This window comes from Camellia sinensis, chromosome 6 (assembly GCF_055761805.1).
Source record: "Camellia sinensis isolate YWXY chromosome 6, ASM5576180v1, whole genome shotgun sequence".
Classification (NCBI taxonomy): Eukaryota; Viridiplantae; Streptophyta; class Magnoliopsida; order Ericales; family Theaceae; genus Camellia; species Camellia sinensis.
This window is the reverse complement of record NC_138966.1, coordinates 56,919,541-56,928,430: the sequence shown is the minus strand read 5'-3', so window position 1 is coordinate 56,928,430 and position 8,890 is coordinate 56,919,541. Positions and strand designations below refer to the sequence as shown.

General features: G+C 33.5%; 1 pseudogene across 1 annotated transcript; it reads right to left on the bottom strand.

The window, feature by feature from the left end:
• Nucleotides 1-4,996: 4,996 nt before the first annotated feature.
• On the bottom strand, nucleotides 4,997-8,379 carry LOC145792656 (SUPPRESSOR OF GAMMA RESPONSE 1-like; annotated as a pseudogene). The gene is made up of 4 exons (XR_014332352.1): nucleotides 8,125-8,379; nucleotides 6,223-6,409; nucleotides 5,682-6,121; nucleotides 4,997-5,244 (listed from the first exon to the last, which is right to left on the bottom strand). The product of XR_014332352.1 is annotated as an SUPPRESSOR OF GAMMA RESPONSE 1-like (transcript).
• Between the last annotated feature and the right edge of the window lie 511 nt (nucleotides 8,380-8,890).

The following is an 8,890-nucleotide window of genomic DNA, read 5'->3' as shown; positions in this document are numbered from 1 at the left end:
AGACAAATGGACTAAAGAATGGCAAGGCCTAATAAAATTGGTTTAAAACTTGGATCAACACACATAAAGAAAATCGCTTAAATTGCTTTAACTTGGCCAGGTGTTATGCCAAGTTACTTGTGTCAAGAATCGTCACATGTTAATTCATAGAATTTTGATGGTTCTTGAAGCGTTGCAGCTTCCCTCTTTGAGTTCATACTATGACAAGAGGGAGGGGTGTTCTTATTCTTTGCATTTTTATCAACTTTTGTTCAAAATTGAATCTGAGATCATCAAGCAATCATATTGCTCATTGATGGCTTTGGAATCAATTTCAACCTTCTCTCAAGGCTTTCCCACGACAGAGAAGGAAGAAAGGACAAACAGAGCTTGAGAATGCTCTATCTACACTAATTTCACCTCAGAACACAAAAACAAAGCTTTGCACCAAATTGATGCATGACCGTTCATTTGTAGACCCAGCCGGCTATCAGTGATGCACAGCCGGTCCTTGGTGTGTGCCTAGCAATGCAATTTTGCAGAAACAGAGGCAGTGGCTGAAGGTGAAACAGAGATGGCCTGAGCAGACAAAGTAGTTTTCAGGTAATGCACATGCAACCTTCATCCATCTTCCATTATGCTCTTATTAGATGCGATTAATTGTTTTATTAGTATTGTTGTCATATTTGTGAATAAATTGTGTTGTAACATTTAATTAGCCTAATTAGTTATAGCTAATTATTTGTGTTGAAATATTTAATTAGCTTAGCCTAGTTTTCTTAATTAATCAGCTTAGATAGTTAGTTAATTATTCATTCAAGTGTTGTAATAATTAGTTAATTAGTTTAGTTATTCATTCAAGTTTTGTAATAATTAGCTTAGCTTAGCTTGGTTAGCTAGTTTATTCATTTGGACTCTCCTTCGTGAGAGTATGTTGTAATAATGTGCATGTCTTCCAACCCCACGTCTTTCTCCCTTTTACTTAACCGCTTTTGATGGTTAGATTAGGGACATGTTTCAATTAGCATACCTTATGTCTGCATCCATTCATTTTGTATTGCATGCACCGAGACTCAGCGCATCATTCAAATTGCATTGTCGTTTCAGTACTTCGACGAATACATGTTTAAAACGCATGCTCTCAAATTGTTGCAAATAACATGTTAAGTAACCGAGCCTATTAGTTGCATTATTGCATGCGTTGCATTAGACTTTTGGCTTAGTTAGGAATCATGCATATTTTTCTAACTCATATCTTTTGAGCTTGGAGTACTAGGTGAGTTTTTAACGCTTTAGCATACTTGCATGAATGTGAGTGATTGCCATGACTAGCATGTTTACCATGAGGCTAAATGCTTGTGAGTGATTGCCATGACTAGCATGTTTACCATGAGGCTAAATGCTTACTTGATAAATTGCTTGAATGCCTATGGATGAAGGCTTGTTGCTTGAATTGGAACGATTCAACGAATGTACGTTTTGAACTCACTTTGTTAAGCCCACTTTGTTGAGTGGCAAATTTGCAAACTTTAAGCCCACTTGAAGTAGCAAATTCAAACCCTTTTCACAAAACGAATATGAAATTGAATTGTTCCAATTCTTGCAATTTTAGTCTATACTTGCTCATGCGCATCACATAGTAATGCTAGCTTAAATAACCAGAATAAAAGCACATAATGTTGATAAAAATCATGTCATGATTAGTAGAGGTCGATCTTTGATCGGGCGAGCGGAGGTGCTCAATCCATGACCTTCCACTCTCGTACCTAAGTTCCCGAGCCAAGGCAACTTTGGTGATGACGGACATGTGGCCTTTGGCACGAGTCATGGGTTTCCTAAATTTCTCCAAAATAAAATATTTAGGTGGTGACTCTGTATCTGGTAAAGCAGTCCATTTTTGACAATTTGATTCAAAATCAATTTTCCAAAAGATTTGTCGGATTTAGATTCTTTGATGTTTATCAATTTCACATTGTACTTATGAGATTAGATTCAGAACTGCAGGAGTCCGAACTGTAGGGCTTCTTTCGAGCTTCCGAAAGAGGGTGCGAAAAAGTCGAGCTACACCAACCCAATTTCCAACATAAACAAATGTAAAATTATTTTCCAAACCAAATAAAATCAAAATTAAATCAAATACATAGTCAAGACATCATATTAACAAAATCTAAATTCGTTTATCACTAAAGAAAATAAATTGTTACTAATGTAATTTGAAATCAATCATTCAACCTTCAAAAAATACACAATTGTTAAGAGATGATTTAGTTACACAGAAAGTCAATAATTTCATTGAATCCCATGAGCTTGAGAGAATTTATAGACAATACATAATTTAATTTATTTAAAATTGAAAAAGAAATGATTCAAAACAAAACCTTAAAAAAATGAAAAATAAATTCTTTCCAATATTATATATAATACAGTATCTCGCAAGTTGTTAATTCTCCTGATATAAATACACAACAGTTTGTATAATCATTGAGTTTGAATCAATTTTGTAGAAAGTCGGGGAGGAGAGGGTGGAATGAAAGAATGGTAATGTTAGAAACTCTAAAAATTCTATCAAAATTTTTACTAAATGTCTCATATGGGTATGAGACCTACAGACCCACACCATGTGAGTCCCACATCTACAAGAGACATTTGATAAAAATTTTGATAATATTTCTACAATCCCTAACATTTTTTAGGAAAGGACACTCGCAATAGGAGTTTTGGAGTTCGTGGTAAAAGGACTTTTAGACTTCAATCAATGAAAGACTTTGAAAATGTTAGAGATCATAAAAGTTCTATTGAAATTTTTACTAAATATCTCACATCCACATGGGACCTACATTGTGTGGATCCCATATCCATATGAGATATTTGGTAAAATTTTTGATAATATTTTTAAAATTTCTAATATTACCCAAAAACTTTTGGACTTTTGCAATTTATAAATTACAAACAAAGCCAGGCGGCGTGAGGCAGTGGAAGTTTTTGTTACTTTTTTGTTGGTGTTAAAAAAAAATAAAATAAATAAAAAATAAAAAATAGCTGGGCTCCACCACTCTGACATATTTGTAGATAAATTATTTTTTGGTAAGGGGCCACATTTTGACATGGGTTACTTTAACAAAAATATATGCATATAAGGGATTTTTGGCCATTACTCTTTCATAGAGGCCGTTATTTTTGAAAAGGACAAGTTATAATTTTTTGGCTCATAAATTCCTTAAAAATAAAAATAAAAAATTCAGATTTATATTTTATGTGACAAATTTACCCATTCACAAACACACTCTACATTTATCCTCTTTCTCACCATCAGTTTGTCATCTCCCTCAACTATTTCTTTTTCTATCTCTTTTTAAGAGCTCTTTCCACCACCACCGTCTACACCACCGTCTACACCACCACCACCATCACCATCTCTACTACCACAACTACCATTATTTCTATTACCTCCACCGTTTCCACCAGCACCGTCTCAACCACTGGCGCTGTTTTTCACTGCCACCGCTATTACCGTTTCACTACCACCATCTCAACCACCAGCGCCCTTTGATGCCACTGTATCACGAGCAACCACCATCGTCATCCTTAGCGTCGAAGACCTCATATTTGAGATTGACGACCTCAAATTTGAGATTTATCATCTCAAATTTATATTCTCTCCCTCTTTTTCTCTTTGTCTCCTTATCATGCTCTGTTTTTTAGACAATAAAATTTTACTCTGGTTAACACCAGATCTAAGGCAATATATGTGCTCTATCTATCTCTCTATTTTTCTATTTTTTTTCTCTGGTATGTCCTCTATTTTTGTTTGACAAAATAAAGGCAAAATTTTACTCTAATATGTGCTATAATTTTATTTGACAGAATTAGAGTAAAATTTTACTCTGGTATATGCTCTGTTTTCGTTTGATAAAATAAAAGTAAAATTTTACTCTAATGTTATGTGTTCTGATTGTTTTGTTTTGTTTTGTTTTGTTTTGTTTTTTTTTTTTTTGTTTTGATAGAATGACAATAAAATTTTATTTTGTTATTGTATATTTCTGTTATTTGTTTTCAGAGCAATGAGTTCAAGTGATGAAGCAGGGTGAGGGAGACAAACGGTTCCATCATTTGATATTTGTCCATTTATATGGAAGAATATTTCAGTCTTTTCGCCGTATTTTTTTATTTGAGGGACTTTTGGAACCAGTATTTTATTATGTGGTCTTCACACAAAAGAGACCCAATAGGAGGAGCTTTTCACCAAAAATTCCTATTTTTTTTTAAAGCTTGGGAGGAATGGCCATACCCAGTCTTCACACGCCTTCGCCCCTGATTACTGTCACGTTGCATCCACAAAATAAAATTATTATTTATTATTAAATGCATTTTATTTTTTTTATATGTAATTGTATAATAAAAAGCTTAGCTGTATAACTCATTATATTTAAAATAAAATCATGATACATAAAAATTATAAAATAAATAAAGTAAACACTACAAAAATTTTGATTTTTTTGCGACGGTAAAATGCCGTCGCAAATACTCATTATGCCGTCTCAAAAAAATTTTAGCGATAGCAAACGGGAAGTCACAATAAAGGGCGTTGCAAAATCTTTTTAGCGACGACATCATGCCGTCGCTTTTTTTTGTGACGGCATATGTTACTAAATAATGTGTAAAAATAGACTTTTTGCGACGACACTGTTTTACCGTCGCCAAAAATATTATTTGAGACGATAGAAATTGTGTCGCAAATTGTTTTTCTTTTTGCAACGGCATTAATTTAGTCACAAAAAAGGTTTTTGATTTTTGGCAATGGTGTTGTGTCGTCGCAAAAAATGCAATATTTATTAAAAATTATAAAGTACCTATTTTTTGCAACGGTTTGGTGTTGTCGCAAAAAATAAAAATAATAAAAAAAACCTTAAAAACCTGCTATAAATTAATTAAAAATATTAAAATTACCTGTATTCAATGAAAAACAATTTTTTAAAAAAATCAATAATTACATAATAATATAAAAATTCCTGTATATAAATAATAATTTCTCCACAATAAATATATTCTTGCATTCATAACTATACATCAACAAAATTAACCCAGTACATAATGTTTCATAATACATATATAATGTCTAAATACATAATGTTATTCATAATTCAAAATAACATAAATCAAAATTAAAAATTTTCCTCAGCATTCTCCGTGGTACAAAAACAAAAATTAGCGGCATTTTTCACAAGCATGAAATCCACAAGAAGCAAACTCCTACTCCGGAAATATCTGGAAAAAAAAATAAAAATAATTAATGACAATATAATTATGTGATAATATATTAATTACAAAAAAAAAACATAAAAATTTAACTACTACACAATTAGAAAAATAATTAAGTAAATATGTTAATTACAAAAAGCATATGATTCTGTATTATTGGAAACTAGTTTTTGAATTTTTTTGAATTTATTTTTTTATTTATTCAGAAAACAGATCCTAAAAACTCAACAAATAGATTAACACATTAATACTCAAACAATCCCAAAGTACAGTTTAATGGCATCCTATGAAAACTTGATTGGCAACAAAACATTTTCCCAAGGAAAAAAATGTTTGCAGAGTCAAACACCAAAATTGATTTATTATATGATATTATATTTTCAATGCAAAATGAAAAGAAAAATTGTATAGCCAGGTTGCCAGTGATGAAACGATCATTTTACCTGCGCATTGGGTTCGGTGCAAGTAACAGTGGGCTCTTGTATTGGGTCCACATCAGAAAATCTGCTTTCAATACGAGGTGGTTCAGGAGTCGCAGATTGCGGAGTGACTGGATCCACTTTTGCAATCATGCTGTCAGTTCCTTCGGTAAAATCTTGCTCAAAAATTTCATTCAGCTTGACGACTTGCTGTTGCTGATAAAACACCTTGGAGATAACATACTCACCCTCTTTTTCATCTTCTCCGGTGCCTAAGTGATACTAATGCATCACCCAATTGGTTTTCTCCGCTTTCCCACCCCTCACTGGGCTCACATAAAGCACCATAATCTTCTTACAACCTGTTTGAACCCCGTCCAAGATAACAGGTTTGGTCCTACCGGTCTTATGCCAACGAACATCACCAAAATCATCACCGTGTATCTTTCGACGCTTCTGAGTTCCTGTATTATAAGCCTTGATTGCTCTATATTTAGAACTTGAAAATACCTAGAGCTATGTAAGGATCATAGAAGAAGAGGTTATACTAAATTCTTGTACTGACCTGGCAAATTTTGAGGATGGGTATAGCAAATTCCATCATCTTCATCCACGGTTAAAATGAACTCATCAATAAAAGGATTGGGTTTCATATTATCAACATCAGCTTTTGCAAGTAAATGCCATATGATCTCTTGATCAGATGGATCGAATTTCATACCTTTGGGTAATCCTGGCCATTCTTGAGTCACCTGAAAACACGATAAACATAAACATAGAAAATTAGGTATAAAGATAACTAAAGCAAAATTTAGATAGAATAGAAGAGTACTAATCTAAAGAGCAACCAAAGGTCACCAAGAAAATATATGACCCAACACATACCTCAATCCAAGGACAAAAAGTGTGTCAAAAAAGCAAAGCAAACCAACTCAAATTGCCCTTCAGCTTGCTCTGTTTTAGCCTTTTAGATTGACCATTTATTTGCTTAATAATCTAATTCAATAGAAATGTACTTCACTTAGGTTGTTCATATTGGGTCAAATGTCTGAAGACTGCAGCATCAACTCATCAGCCACAAAAAACAAATCAGATCCAGGGTCATTTTTTTACTTGTCATCTCGTGGAACATCACACGTTATTATTATCCCAACAAGCTGACTTATGGTCAGGTCAGGTTAATAAGCACTTTAAAAACCTAGGTACAGCTCCCTGCCACCACTCCAGTATAAATTTCTAAAGAAACACTTTGGTACATGCAAATATGCACCATTTGGTAGAAAACCAAAACCCATGTGAAAGAAAATTTGTCTTATTCAAATGGAATTTGCTAAATTTAAATGGCTGAGCTAAGGAACGATAACTTGGAAGCATATTTTCAGAAACATGGATTGAAATATGATGGAACAAACAATGATGCATAGGATTCAAATACTTCACTCCACTTGTGAATTTGTTGATGACCTTATGCACATCTTTGAACATCTCTGAAAATATTTATAAGCCAAAGTTTATCTGGTTATTATGCATAGGTGGAGCAATTAGAGCATGATAGGAGCATATATTGATTAAGATGTATAGGCAGATCAGATTTGAAGCAGACTACTCTTACTGTTATCCATAAGTAGAAAATAATTTAACAAATTTTATGCTTTAGGAATTCTCTTGACAAAAATGTTATAGTGCATGAAAATTTACTAGTTAGTAAAATATGCATTCAAAATCCAGAGTACATGTGTCTTTTCCTATAATAAATTCCTTGATTTTTGAAGGGAAAAAAATTATGATCCTGCAAATATTTATTGAGGTTATATGTAGATTATATCTCCTTATTAAAAGTATGTGCATCAGATACTTGTCAACACAGCAACAGTGTCATATGAACACTTACAAAGGGGTGCATCTTTATGTTGAGGAACTTATTATGCAATTAGTAGTTTCATCTTTGCTGGCTCTCTATGGTTCTTAGCCATGCACAGGTGTCTAAATTTGGGAACATAACACTCATGTTTCACCCAAACATCATGGTTGTGGTCGCGATTGTAAGAAAACCAATAAATATTGTCTATATCATGGAAAAAGCTGAGAGCCATGAGATTTCCCATATTGAGAGACACACAGAGAGAGAGAGAGAGAACACAAAACTTTACCTAGTTGAGCTGTGCAACATTAAGACATGGATTATCAAAAGCTAACCAAAACGACCCAACAAAACAACAATGTAAGACTCCTAAATATACCAAAAACTAATCAAATTGAGTGAACAACCTAGTAATACTTAAAGACAGTTCACTGCGGCACTCTATTTAGTCGATAATCAGTATTGACACTTTAGACTTTTTAAGTTTTATGCCAATTGTCAGTATAACAGCTAGCAGTGAAGTCAAACATGAACTAATGCATATATGTATGTATGTATGTATAAACGTGTGTGTGTGTGTGAGAGAGAGAGAGAGATGAGTAATACATCCCTATGCGCAGTGGTAGTACACCAGACTCCCGCATATCATCCCTATCACTGCCTTCCCTCCTCCTCCTCCTCCGACGCTGCTGCTGCTCTTGCACTCCGGAGCCCTTTCCATTCACACAGCAACCTCGTTTGCTGCTCGCAGTCGTCTGCCGCCGCTCGCCCTCGTCTGCCGCTCTCCGTCGTCTGCCGCCGCTCGCCGTCGATCTGTCTCTCTCGAGAGAGGGGTAAGAAGAGATTAGGGATTTTTAGTTTGGGGGGGGGGGGGGGGGGTTTTGAGATTGAGGAAAACAGAGCGGGAATAAAAAAAAAAATCAAAATTTTTTTTTTTGGGTCACAAATGAAATTTAAACAATAAAATAACGTCATTTATTTTTTTTTTTTTACTACAGGGGTTGCCGTCGCCAAAAAACTTTATTTTTTATTAAAATAATTTTTTTTTTTGTAGTTAATGAATTTTTAAAAAAAGATTTCATTTTTTTTAGTTACTAAGATTGAAAATTTATTTGTTTTATTTTTATTTTAATGAAAAAAAAATTTATTATTCTTTTTTATTTGGTAGAAGTAGGGATAATATTTTAATGAAAAATATTTTCCACTAAAATAAAAGTTAATTTTCTCTAGTAAATGAAAAATATTTTTCTGCGGCTCATTTTTTTTTTTGTTACTAAAAATCATGAACTAATTTTTTGTGGTAGAGGAGAGGGAGCGGCAATAGTGATGAAGGTAGTGGATAAGAGATGATGGTGGTGGTGGTGGTGGTGAT